This window comes from Varanus komodoensis, unplaced genomic scaffold, assembly GCF_004798865.1.
Source record: "Varanus komodoensis strain SLA01 unplaced genomic scaffold, ASM479886v1 scaffold4, whole genome shotgun sequence".
NCBI lineage: Eukaryota > Metazoa > Chordata > Lepidosauria > Squamata > Varanidae > Varanus > Varanus komodoensis.
The window spans coordinates 5648999-5657252 of NW_025335941.1; the positions used below are offsets into that span (position 1 = coordinate 5648999).

Consider the following 8254-nt stretch of genomic DNA (forward strand, 5'->3'; position numbering starts at 1 on the left):
GATTCCAATATTCTCACACAATCTTCCACACAGTGAATGAGTAGGTTGCACAACCCTCCCCTGCAAGAAGGGAGTCTGAATATACAAGATGGAAGCAATTATACCTTACCCCTCACAGTGTCTATGTTGGAATACAGTTTTGGTCATTACTAATTATATGGATTATTCTTACCTCTCCATGCAATACAGGGGCATTTGTCCCTCTGGACCTCTGAAAGGTAGATATGGCAATTGCACAAAATCAGAAAACAAAAACACTATAGCATATTTCCCACATTTAGCAAAAACAGGAGTGGACAACCATTTTGAGCCTACAGGCAGATCCAGCATTTTGTAAAGTACCTTACGTACCATCACAAATTGTGTGTGTGAGAGGTGTAAAATAAATGTTGGGAGTGTCTGGATTTTCACCTTCCTCTCTGGATTTTCACCTTCTCTTTGCCTTTTTTCTGGATTCTCACCTTCAGCTTTTTAATAACAGAAAACTTTCATCCCTATCACTATTAACAACAATTGAGCCCCATCTAAAAAAGTATAAAAACAAGTCAGTATAAATTGTGATTTTATAAAGCTTATAAAATGGAAAAGTATAAATATATGAATGCTTAATGAGATGCATTGTTAGTGATTCAGTGATAACTCATTTTTTCAGTTAAATAATGAAGTTGACCAATCCATGTAAAAAACAAAGCAAAAATAGATTAGAGTTGCAGCTATGTTTCATCTCTGTGTAATAGTTCAGAAGCTATCACAGCTGATGGTATTAAAAGTTGGAAAAGATTCAGGAGAACCTATATGGATACACTTCATCTGTTCAGTCCCCTAACATAGATAATCAAGCAAGCCAACTAAGCATCATACCCAATTTAATGCAACAAGCAGGTGCCAAAGGTACATCTAGGGGTACTGCTCTAACTACAGCATCTACATCTGAATAAATATGAGTTACTTCATCTGCACTGTCTTGTAAATTGGTCACAGCAGGCTCCCGAGCAATCCTTCCATCCACTTTATGAGCTATGATGTAAAAGACATCTAACTACTTGGAACAGCTTCTCTTGCTGGCCCTGTACAGATGCAATAGTACCAGAAAAGTAAGCTATCTTTGCCAATAACAATGCAATATGCTAGGTTCTAAAATAAGCTTTAATCTGTATTCAGTCATATTTATCATGCCTTCTGCTCCCATCATGTAATCATTTGCTTTGCCATTTCACTGCTATCATTTTCTCAGACAACAAACTCAGCTCCAGACAGAAGGAGAGGTTCAGATTCAGTGTCAATCACAAAGGCCATTTCCACATTCTTAAGTTCTAACAAAAGAATTGCCAGCTCGTGGAAAGGACATCTCCAGAAGTCATCAGAAAGCCTATCCAGATCCACTAAGTCTCCTGATGTAGACATCCAAAACAAGCATCCAGTGTTGCACCCTCCAAGATTCCACAGAGTCACAAAAAATCATTTAACGTTCCTGCTTCCAAAAGAGAGAATGAATAAAAGCACATAACACTTAAATTTCCCTACAATATATTAGTTCAACACCATTGTCCCAAAGTATTAGGACTGGAGAACTCCGATAAAACCATCCACTGTTACTAGAAGCTGTAACTATCAGTTACAAAACTACACCGTCTTCTCCTTTTCTGCATCCAGGCATTTCCTTACATGGAGAACATGGGAATGACTTATGTTTTGTGTTGCTGTGTTCCTCTGAATCTTAACTCATGACAAAACATTGAGAAAAGATGGACTTGGATTTGGTCAGCTTTGGAGAAGTCTTGCTTTAATTCAGACATCTCCCAAATCAGTGTGATTTGCTTCACAGTTCAGCCCTATCTGAAACTTATGCCTCATTCAAATATTAATGCTAAGAATTCAACTATAGTAAGAATCAAAACAAAGTTTTCATTTAGAATATTTTATATATTTTAGCTAATCAAATAAGCACTTAGATGGTTTGAAAAGGCTGCCTACAGTGTATGGAAGAATGAGGATATTACATTCTGTTAAGCTCAGCATGGCCTCCATATCACTTTTAATTAAAAACAGATTGCAAATATGTCTTTGGTATTTATTATTTACTATTGTTAACATTTGTCTGCTACCATTACATAATATTTAATGGTAATTACAGGACAGGAAGTTATCATATGAATTTCAGAATAGTTTTTAAAGAAGTTTAAACTGAGGTGTAAATTCTTTAAAAATATAATTTTAATTGGCAAAATTGAGAGAGACTCATCACCATACCCACACAAAGAAAAGCACATTGCTTTCAAAATATTTGCTACAAGTAGCTGTTTATTTGTCATATATTCAGGAAGTGATAAGTGGTTTTGCTTTTGGAAACAAACACTTTCAAATAGGGTAACAATATATTAATAATCACAGATCAAAAACAGGGCTTTAAAATTTCTGTATATTACTTCCTTTCCTGTCCAATACTTGTCTTACAGTCAGTCATATACTAACAAAAGTGCTGTGTTTGCATCAGTACCGCTCCTTTGAAGGTTTTGCATCCCGAACAATTTAGGAGTGTAATATTATGTAGTTTTTTTCTGTTTGAGCTGTATCTTTATTGAGAAAGTTATTTTTTCAGCAAAACAATAGGTTGAAATCATCATTAGGCTTAAACAACACAAGGTACACAAAAATGGAGTGGGTTTTCTAGTTACCCTGAGTGTTTCTTAAACATCTGCCAAATCAGGCAGATACTGTGTTATTAACACATCCACCCACCAACACAATGCAATTGTAATAGTGATAACAGTGCAATGGCCTTGAATAGTGCATTACCTATTACAACAACAAATTTCAAATAACTTGTAACCAGACCACTAGCTATTCAAGCAGTCCATTTGTTTTGGAATGAAGTAGTTACATGAAGTACACTATGCTGTAACTGTTACCACATAAATGGGCCTTTAGACAGGCAATGTCCACTAGATTTAAATGACTCCACTTCGGCCAACTTTACAACAAGTGTTTAGAAGTATACATGTTTTCATTTAAAGCACCTTTTCTTTTATTGCAATAAACATGATTTAGCCTTGGTTTTGTTGTCTGAGATTGTTGCATCTCCAAGTACTGAAGAGAGGAGAACCACAGTCCTTCTTTATTTGGTACGAAGCTAACAAGCACCAAATCTTTTGGGAATTCATAAATGGCACTGCCCACAATTTTGGATTTCTGGCTTTATATGAAAAAAGCAGAAGGGATTTCTGACCAGGGAAAGGTTTATCCAACTTAGCTAATTATCCAACTAGTGATGCAGTGGAGAAAACAGTTTTCATTGTACTCTGGCTGAAAGCTTGCAGATTTCCTGTTAGTTCTGTCTTGCCATAACTTTGAACCATTTGGGCACATTTTCCAATGCCTGCGTATCTGTTGGCAACTGGTGAATGCAATTGGGCTGATGCAAGTAGAATTCCCCTCGTCCTTCCCATGACAGCCCTTCCAGTCTGTGAAAATACTACACTGGAGTCCCTGCTGGATAGGGTGAGCAGTGCTGTGGGGAGAGGTAGGAATCAGGCAGAGACAGCAGTGTTCTTTCATCAACAGAACAGAGCCGAACCTTGATGCTTTCAAACATTGTATGGCATACCTTGCAGATTCAGATAGCATATGCTGCCCTATAGAATATTGCTCGCTGAACAGCATTAATTGTTCTTAACATTCTTATATGGGATGAAGCTTTTCAAAGAGTCTTGCAAATGCAGCCAAAATGATCCAATATCAATACGCATTACGCAACATGAATTCTTCAAATAGCTATGCTAAAACCATAAAGTAAGAAGACGTTTTTCACAAAGGTCCCATGGAAGGTTCTTCTAACCAAAAAGTTTTCAAATATTCAGTTTTGTAAAGAAGTTTTATAAATCTGTGGCATACTACTGACTCCTAATAGCATTTCTTTTATGAAAACAGACAATTTTTTAAAATTTATTTTGTTCCTTCATCTTAAGAAATGGAAAGATTTTTGTCTAAGCATCTTGCTGGGAATGAAAGTGGCAGTTAGTGTTAGCGACTCAAGTCAAGTGCCTTGTTCTCAAGTCCAACTCAAGTTGTGTTGTGACTTAACGCAGTTGTGACTTGACTCAGACTCAACTCAGGAGCAACAAGCAAGTGACTCAATTCGACTTAAGAGCTCTACATTTTTTTACAAGTGAGGTACTCCAGGGCATACTGTGTCAATTTCCTGGAATTTATTTATTTATTTAAAACATTTCTATGCCGCCCCCATCGCAACAAAGCCTTGGCATGAGGTGGTGGGAGAGAGCGTTTTAAGAGGGTGGGCAGGATATTGAGGATGGGGTCGCAATAGGGGGAAGGTAAAGCCTGGTTAGGTTTCAGTACTTCTTTTTGGCATGAGGAAGGCAGTGGAAAGTAGGGGCAAGGGTGGGGGAGATTTGAGAAGAAACTTGAGATTTGACTTGAAAATTTTTTGCCATGATTTGAGACTCGACTTGAAAGTAAAGATGTGAAACTTGACTCAATACTTGGAGCAAAAAACTTGAGCATATCACTGGCAGTTATTCTTGTTTCAGGACAATGTGACACTGACTGTTTGAATGTGGACGGTGTGGCCTGGGAAATGGGGTCTATGGACATAGAGATGGCAGAGGAGGAAGAGCTTATCTCAAGAATGCCAATTCCATGTGTTCAGGCAGACCCTGGGAACTGAGAGGACGTGAAAACGCTGGGATGGGGAGAGGATCCAAAAGAGCCTTTCCCAGTCTCTGACCCCATGTTACAGCATCAGGAGAGAAGGTCTAACCAACTAGCGCTCCTGAGTAGATCTAGGAGGGTTGCCCATCTCCCAAGACATGGAGCCCAGGGTTACTGAAAAGGAAGCTCCTCGGAAATAATCTCCAGTATGGTTCAATGAACCTCTCTGTTTTTCACTTGGTTAATAGCTTGCTGGATGTACATTGGAAATAAAGTGCTTTTGGAAAAGAACTGTCTGTAGTTTCAGAGAAGGAAGGAGGGAACCCAGCACATTTGTAGACATGAATAAAAAAATGAAACAGCACTTTGCAAGGTCCCTGACTTCTAGTGCCCTATATGCATGCTTCTTCAGTTGCTCAGTCTTTTCAGTAAGCATAGCATTGGCCACAGAAATCAGTACTGAAGACACATAATCCCCCCACTATATGGGACAGGCAATGACTGGAATACTACATGGTGATTCAGAACATCAAGGAAGCTCTTGGAACACAGAATGTAAAACTTTATCTTAACTAGATTTTAAGTTATTTCGGCTGCAGTTCTATATCCACTTATCTTGGAATAAATCCCAAGATAAGTAATAATGTACTTAATAGGCATTTCTGCCAAGTTGGCATGCATTGGATTAGAGTTAGTAGTTTAAAACATTTCATCAAAAAATTAAATGTAGTTTATTAATGAAATTGGATAATCTTATTACATCCATTTTGTATAATGTAGCATGGACCTCCGTTTGTGGAAACGTTGGGGTGGTGAGCATTAATTAAACTGTTACTGTGGGCAGGATATGTATTATCCTCTTGAGGACTTATTCATTTTTTATTTATTTAAAACTTTATATCCCATTCTATACAAAGAAGTCTCAGGACGGTCCAACAACAAAGGCACAGCATCACATCCAGTTTAAAAACCTGATTAAAATAGAAATTAGGTCTTAAAATATTGGGAAAATAAAAAGGGTTTGGTCTGGCACTGAAAAGAATAAAGAGTCAGCACCAGGCGCATCTTTCTGGAGAGCATGTTCCACAACTGGGGTACCACCATGAAGAAGGTCCTTCTCCGGGTAGCTACTCTCCCAATCTCCTTCAAAGAGGACTCTGGAAGAAGGACCTCCAACCCAGATCTTAGCGGTGGGCAGGCATGGAGGGACTCATCTATGTTAGAACCTTAAGAAGACCTCCTGATCCTGAAGGACCACCCCACTTTTCCCCAGACTGCGAGAATACAGTATTCCATATCTTCTTTTTTGCCTCTCACACTTTTTGATGTTGTCCTGAATCTTTAAAATAAATATTTTTGAAACAGTGTTCCTTTCTTGCCATGAAATTAAAGCATAGCCAATCATATTCATTCATAAGCCTGTTACTATTCAATTAAATATTTGAAGTTAAAAGGTTAAACTGTTTTTTTAATTAAGAAATTTATTCAATCAAATTTGTTCATTTTAATTATACAGTCTATCATAGTAGCATATCTAACATCATTCTACTTGAAGAAAATATTATTACAAGTGATCATTTGCAGTTTCAGTGTGTTATGTTAATAAAAGTTCTTTTAATAAGAGGGAAATTACATTAAAAGCCACTAACTTCTAAAACATGATATTGTTATGACTTTGGCTTTCTTGTTTATTGTGAATATGTCTTATAAACTAATAGGTAGTCAGGAACTAATTGGGAGTGCAGTGCAGGTTAAGTAGCTGTGCTGGTGATATGTGGAAACTGTCCTACTGTTTCTTGGAAGTTCCTCTCCACACCCTGCAAGAAGTGCTACAGTTCTTCTATCTCATTCACAGAGCACATTAGAGTTCTTTTGAATTAATTGTTGTTTTGCTTTTGAAACTACCCTATCTTTCTAAATTGGCTAAGAGGTGCATTTACTTCTTTACCACTCAGCAGCTTCTTTGTCTTCCCACACTTCCAGGTCTGATTTTGCCTAATGTAAGGAGATTGATGTGCCCTCCATGGTTTTTAACAGAACACCCTTGAAATTAAAGGCACTACTAGGAGGCTTCTGAGTACCAATGCTCTGGCAGGCTGCAGCCATCTAGAGAATGTGCACCACCAGAGGCAGGAAGAGAGCTGCTATAGGATTTTTCATCCTGACCTTCTCTGTTCCCACTTTTTTGACCTCTATGAGGTCTTCCAAGGCCATGTTTGCTACATTAGGAAGGATATATATGCTTGTTAATTTGTGATTATAAATAGACTAGAAAGACTACACAGTTATAATTTAAGGAAATTGAAGTGCAGTCCTTACTCAGAATCATATCCTGTGGTCAATGGGGTCTATTGTCTAAGGAACCGGGGACTTTACCCTAGATCTTGTAGTATTGCCATTGGATTGCTCATTGAAAGGAAAAAACTGAGAACTCTAGATGAGTAACATATCCCTGCATTCTTTTCTCAGAAAAAAACCTAATGCAGGTAGTGCTGCTGCTAGAATTGGTGTTGTCAGGTATTTGGCACACATCTCTTCAAATACTTCAAATACATATAACCTGGAAAAGTCCATTAACCTAACACAATTATGCATGAAAGTGTTCCTTAATTCCATGGGTTTGCATCTGTTTTAGTAGATTTGTTTTATATGGCTTTGTTTATTATGGTTTCCTGGAAGGAATGGAGAAAAAGTTTTTTCTCTCCAGAATTTTTTTAAATGTCAATTTCATTCCATCCTAGTTAAAAGGGCATCTTTGAAACTAGCATGATGTTAACCACTCCACCCCACAAATGAAATTCTCACCCATCTGTGCCAGCCCAATTCAATATTAATGGTTCCTAATAAAGTGATGCTGTAAAATCTTTTATTTATGAAGATATTTGCAAATGTCGGTAAACCTGAAGTGCCTGAAAAAGCTGTTTCTTTATTTCTTGGTTTTATATCCCACCATTTTTCTTACGAAGAACTCAACATGGCTTTCCTCTTCCTCTTTCTTCTGTTCTCAGTCTTATCCGCACATCAAAAAATGCTGTGATGTAGGTTGGGCCAAAAGTTACCCAGCTGGTTCCATGACTGAGCAGGGACTAGAACCCAAATTGCTTTAGTACCAGTCCCATGCTCTTAACCACTACACCACACTGTCGCCTTATATAGGGTGACATCTTAATCCTGTGTTGAAAATTGCCTACATTAAGTCATTCCTATGAAAGCTCTTTTCACTAGTTATTTTAATAATAAACAAACAAACAAACAAACAAACAAATGGTACACTCAGTACGATTTTCAGATCAGGGTTACTTGTGGTGTTTTATTTTTGAAAAGCAAAATGAATGGCTTAGAAACCAGCATAGATCCAAGACCTACAATGCACTAGTGCACTTCTTAAAACTTTGCTCCTTTGAGCAAGAGATATTCATGCCATCTCTCAAACTGCTTTGGAAATTTCAGTATCCATGATCAATTTCATAGCATGATCCAATACATATCTACTGAAAAGTAAGGAATCTCTCTTTGCTTAACAAGTCTTACTTCTAGGACTTCAGTCACAAACGCTATTTGCCACAACTGTTTCTTGGACAGGAAA

At 37.6% G+C, this 8254-nt stretch overlaps 1 protein-coding gene across 7 annotated transcripts in view; it reads right to left on the reverse strand.

The window, feature by feature from the left end:
- DMD (dystrophin) overlaps positions 1–8254 on the reverse strand; it is a 994758-nt gene that overhangs the window by 795495 nt on the left and 191009 nt on the right. The window lies entirely within an intron of this gene.